This window comes from Corvus moneduloides, chromosome 3, assembly GCF_009650955.1.
Source record: "Corvus moneduloides isolate bCorMon1 chromosome 3, bCorMon1.pri, whole genome shotgun sequence".
Taxonomy (NCBI): domain Eukaryota; kingdom Metazoa; phylum Chordata; class Aves; order Passeriformes; family Corvidae; genus Corvus; species Corvus moneduloides.
The window spans coordinates 58,190,719-58,196,718 of record NC_045478.1 but is presented as its reverse complement, the minus strand read 5'-3'; the positions used below and the strand labels follow the sequence as shown (position 1 = coordinate 58,196,718).

The following is a 6,000-nucleotide window of genomic DNA, read 5'->3' as shown; positions in this document are numbered from 1 at the left end:
AGGAAAGAAACAGTATGTGCCTGGTGAATGGTCTTGGTATCTCACCAGAAGTGGATCTGCTGGTTTTCCATTTGGGTGCAGCATTGTTCTGAAATGTGTCTCCCACTGAGGTACCAACGCAGACTTTTCTCAGCTCTCTGGCTTTTCAGGACCTATGTCTACACTGGTGGACTCCAAAGGGTCCAAAGAGCTAGCACACGTACTGAGGCACCCACCTGATCAACCTTATTCCTGACCTATGCTGGAGCAAGAACTGGGCATTCTTCAGCCTCCATCTGCCATGCTGCACCTTGGTTCATATCAGAAGAAAAAATAACAATAGCTGTTCCTGCCATGTCCTTGATTTGGACTTGGTAGGAATGCTGAAGGCATGCAGGAGCATGCATCTCCTGGTCTGGTTTGAGACAACCTGAGTGATGAGGTTTAAGGAGCTCTAGAGAAAACGGGCATATGCTGAAAAGAGTTTTCACAATGAGGACAGTCATGCAGGGGTGCAGGTTGCTCAGAGAGGCTGGACCAGAGACCTCCTGCAGTCCCTTCTAGCCCAGTTGTCCTGAGATACCACAATTCCCTGTTACATTACAGTTTGCTTTAAAAGCTGAAGCAATCCTGAAAGATAAGAAAATTACTGTGGTTATTAGTGACTTAAGGTGGGATTTTATTTCAGTCTGCTTTAAAGAGTCAGGGGATGCCCAAGAAATGTGCACATGGGTGATGTGTTCATTTGCTCCTCTCCAGAGCAGGAAGAGTTTGGAGACTTGCATTTGGGCTGGGGATGAGCCCTATGTGGGGAAGAGTGAACCTGAGTTAGTTCCCTTGTTCACAGGTTGGGCCTGGTTTCATTTACTTGGTTGTACTACTCATAGTTGTAAGGATCCACCAGTGAATTTCATTAATTTGAAAGAGTCATGCATCAGGGAAAGGAGAAAGATCAGTCTGGGCTGATGCAAACTTCAGTAGTAGACCTTGGGTTTTCCTTTGAGAAGACATTGCATAGCATGTAGCTGGAAGAAGATCCTGGCATAGAAATTGAAAATAGGTGTAAATACATAAAATGGTAATGAGACACTTCAGCTGTGAGCAAATACTGCTGGCTATTCACTTAAAAAAAAATAGCTGCACCTTGTAATAAGGAAGGCATTCCTCATGTTTAAATTACAAGTAAAGCTTATAAAGTATGGAGAATCAAGTCTGATTATAAAACGCCCAAATATCTTCCCAAATATCTTCCTATCAGTATATTATAGATTAATATAAACTCTGTTTTGGCAGAATAAAGGGCACTGCTCCATTACACATGATGATGTAGCACCATAAAGAGAGATGGATGGTTTAATAAGTACTAACTATGTGTTTTAATGATGTTGTGGGCAAATTAAACTGGTGCTCATACTCGTAAAATTTAAAAATATATTAGGTCAGCTTTATTTAAAGTTACTAAGAAAGAACATATTTTTTTTCCCTTCCCACTGGATTTCCCATCTTGCTGCTGATTTCTGCCACAGTTTCTGCTAGTGGCACCTTCTCCCAGCTGGACTTGCAGAAATGTTTCTGACACACACTTGTCTTCTGTCACAATCTCTTTGGGGTTTGAAGAACAACCCAAAGCAGGTCACTCCAGTCTGCACTGCAGGAAACAAGCCAGAAAGCCTATGACAATATTTCTGGAATGATTGCCTTGCAAAAGTAATGATGGGATGAGATATTTGAACTCTTCTGTGTTTGAGGCACTGCACAATACTGCAGTAGAGAAAAATAATTCTGAAGGAGAGATGTCTCCATCACTACTACAGTTGAAACTGGAACTATCCCATGTCAGTCTCTAAAAACATATTTACACACTTTCCACATCCTGCAGATAACAGACAGTGAATTCACTTTTCTTGTAGCATAGCACACTCTTAGTGAAAAGGCCACCATGCAAGAAGAGGTGTGAATCTAGTTTCTATGAGGACTAAACCAGAAGATCCCATGGATGCTGAAGTTCAGACTCTCAGGCTGGGTGCAGTCAGGGTTTCATCATCTAAATGAGTAAGGATTCAGAGAATGCTTGGAGCAGCAAACACATTTTTTTCCAAGCTGGTTTGCTCATCCCTATTCAGAGGCAAACATTCGATACAGTTCTTAGTCTAGCAAAAATAGTAGAAGTAGTCATCGAAATCAATATTCATTATGAGCTATTTTGTACTGAAAACAAAATGCAGAAATGATTTTCAAATGATTCCTTAAATTAATCAGCTTTTATTTTGATTTTTTCTCTGCCTCTTATTTGACATGTGGTCTACCATTCTTTACTAGTTGGATTTAACTGAACAGGATTTTTATAAGCTCTGACTAATCCTTGTAGTATGGGAAAAAATTCTACTGAGAACAAGGGGAAAGCAGGCAGCACTAATTATCTCCAGCACAGAAGAACTCTATGTCAACAAAATTCAACCCTTGAAAGACATTTTCCTGTCAAAGCTTGGTTTATTAATATGCTCATCAGTCATGTAAATATTCCAAGTTATGTGTCATATAATATGAATTGGAATGTGTCAGTGTCACGTGGATGAAATATACAATCCCTTTTTTTTTTTTTTTAATTAAGAGCCTTTTCAGAAATGTATTTATGCTGTTGTGTGGTTGTTGTTCCCTCTCCTGCCAAGCCAGCAGGTGGGGGAGGGCTCCCTGTGCACTGCAAGGTTCTGGTCCTTCCAGCAGGAAAACTCCAGCAACCAATAATTTTTTTGATCCTGAGCTTAAAGCTCAACAAGGCCTGATGTCATCTGCGTTGTAAAAGGCCTTGACTTTAAAATGTTTTCACTTGTTTTCCTTCCCTTGTCTTTTCATGTAAATGTTCAAAAATCAGACACCATAAACCATCTCAGAAGACCAATCATTTGAAACAACAATTTTCTCAATGTGTGTATTCTGCCAGCCGGGTGTCCCCTCAGGTGGAGCCTTTGCTGAGGGCTGCACCAGAGCCGCCTACACAGTCCCTGCAGCAGATCAGGGACATGTGTCTTGCTCACAGGTCTCTGGCTTTCATCTCTTATTTCCCTCCCGGCCCCAGACAGGGAGGGCTGATGTGTCTGAGGGATGTGAGGGTGGCTGGCAGGCTGTGCCGTCACCGGGTGGGCAGGTGTGCATGTGTTCAAGACACATCCTGTGCACACTCAAGGGGTTGAAGACTTCAAGGTCTTGACAACAGGAAGGGCTCCCAGACATCTGGAAGTGCTCCCTCTTAGTTCTCATTTGCTACCAGCACCTCCACAGGCACAGCCCAGGCAGCACACACATAGGAAGCCTTCCCCTCTCCATGTAGAGAAGAGCAACCAGACAGGCTCCCACCACCATCAGGAAGCGTTTGGGCAGGTGAAGGGCACTGGGTCCTCTTGGAGGGATAAAGGAAATGAGCGGGTCTGCTTGGTGGCTTTTTTAAGGACATTTTTTTTCATGTGGTCTCTTTGCCAGCCCCCACATATAATGGCTATCTAAGTGCTCTATATTATGGCATCTGGTCAGTTTGAATAAAAAGGAGGGCTGATACCACCAAGGTTCTCCCAGCTGGTCTTGCAGAAGTAGGTCAGCAAATGCATCTGGCAAAGGTGCCAAACAGGGAATGCAGGTGTTTCCCAGAGGAAAGAGGGCAGAAGTAACAGTATACATTTCCCCTGAGACCTCCTGCTCCTGGAGCGCTTCTTTGTACTTGGTGAGTGAATGTATTTTGCAGAAGAATAACGAAGGGCAAATGTGGTTTTCCCATACATGCTCTCATGGCATCATTGAAAGCTATTTGACAAACTCAGGACAGGATTGCTTGAAATTACATGAACTTCTGAAGATACTTCAGATTTTGCATAGATTTAGTAAAAACGTGATTAGAATCATGCTCGTATAACCAGCTGTAGTTTCTGGTTTCTCTTTTCTCTGTTCTGGTTGCTTCCAGTGAAGGACTAGTCAATATGGAAAACACTGCTGGGATTTCGTTTTTAACAAAAGTGCATCAAGTTAAGAGTACCTTATTTCAATGTTACATGCTCTGTCCAAATTTGTAAAATTTTGTCACTGGGAAGCAATTTATATCTATGATGAAAGAAGGCTTGGTAGTTTGGGCCTACATTTCTGTCAGTCTATGATTTGTATCTTCTAATTTGCAGCTCCTTGGTTTTAGCCTCCATACTCCAGCTGAAGTTGTCCTGGTAAAAAAACTGGGCATATCTGTCTGCATTGCTTTCTATGCAAGGCCTCAAACCCAAAGCAGACCAGTTTGTTGCCCTGACAATTTATTTCTGTCTTAGGGATCATTTTTGTCCTCCTTGTTTTTATAGTTACTCGCCAGAACACATATGTACTTCTTGCTCTACCTACTGTCTGAAAAGGTATAATTTCCTGTCAAGGGCAGTGTCTACACTGAGAGTAGAAGGGCTTCATACTTTTAATTAAACACTATTTAAAAATGTGTTTTCAGCCACGAAAGCCAGATGTTACAATACCAACAGACATTTGTTGATTATGGTCACCCCCATGGACCATGTGACTGATGTTCTTTCTAATGTTTTAGGTGGCTAACACTAAAAGCTAAGACAACTTACTTAAAAGGCATAAAATTTCATTTCTCTGATTTAAGCAAACTCTAAGCCAGTAATACATAGGGCTTCATGTAGAGAACTGTTCTTCAGTCACTCGTGGGTCTGAATATGCCATTTTCAGACTACTTGAAGTTGAAATCTTCTCCTGTTAGCCAGGCTTCCAAGACAAAACAACATCATCTTTGTTATTATTTTTAGCTGGATAAATGAATTAAAAGGGACATACTCATAGATGTACTTCCTCTTCCCTCCTAAATTCCTGTCTTGTCAGTATAACATAAATCTGGCTGAACATTTTGTTTGAATTAAGAGATTGACATACCCATGCTGTGTATTTTTCACACTTGTCTTTCACATAGTCTTCAACTGGGCCTTCAGTAATCCAGCCCTACTTTCTCTGAATTCCCTGGATATGTACAGAAGGAAACCCCTTCTCTCACACTTAGACTAAACACTGGCAGTGTGGGTCAGGATCCTGGATTATTTCTTTTATGTCAAACTTTCCCTGAACTGAAACCAGTAGCTTGACTGGAAGGCGAAAGTGGGGAATATTCTGCCAGCAACACTCAAATCTCAGCCACTGACAAATCTGAGCCCTGGGGTGAGTTACCCAAAAGAGCCCAGTGCCCCAGATGAGACATGGGTGTGACCCTGCTGCCCCCTCAGCCAGCCTGTGTGCAGGGACTAGGAGGAGATCCCATCACATGCCTGTCTAAATCCTTGCTGAACCAGAGAGTCAGGAGATGGTGTCAGGTGCTGCTTTGCTACCCTTGCCACTCAAGGCATGCTGATTTTATCATCACTTGGGCTGCTTCAACCTTTAATTACTCCCAAGAATAGGAAGTGGAGGGTATTTAGCATATTGGAATAGAGTTCTCTGAGTCTGGAGTACGGAACAACTTTAAAGAGCTGTGTCCTTTAGGAGCAATGAAGTGCCTTAGGTCTGTAGAAATGAAAGGAATTTATGTCTTTATTTATTATTGTCTTGAATTTTGTAATCAATAAACTAACTGAGTGGAGCCAGTTTGATCTTCCAGGCTTTTATTTCTAATTAGAACTAATGAATAGTCAAGGGAACAAGACAGCTGAGTTATTGACTGAGTCATATAACAGATCTCTAAATAAATAAGCTACTTGCTTCCCTCTGGGAAAGAAGTCAGCAGCATGTCACTCATGGATGGTGTTACACTGACAGGTACAGAGACAGTTTTCTTATGTAATATTTAATCCTAAAAATGTTTCTTAAGGCACTGTCAGAGCAGAAGTTGAAATCTATATAATGTTATATTCCCTTTGAATTCAGAGTAAGAAAACTTTGCAACTATCTAAGTTCACAATTTGAAGCCTAGGAATGATAGGCTTTGGTCAAGAAGGATATATAACTTTTCCACAGAAAGGTACATTGTTTCAGAATATCCCAGAGAGG

General features: G+C 41.6%; 1 long non-coding RNA gene across 1 annotated transcript in view; it reads left to right on the top strand.

Annotated features, from left to right (window-relative positions):
• The first annotated feature begins 5,734 nt into the window (after positions 1-5,734).
• Positions 5,735-6,000, top strand: part of LOC116440691 — a 47,981-nt gene continuing 47,715 nt past the window's right edge. Inside the window, exon 1 of the long non-coding RNA XR_004238734.1 lies at positions 5,735-5,769. This is a non-coding gene — a long non-coding RNA (uncharacterized LOC116440691). The remainder of the gene's footprint in view (positions 5,770-6,000) is intronic.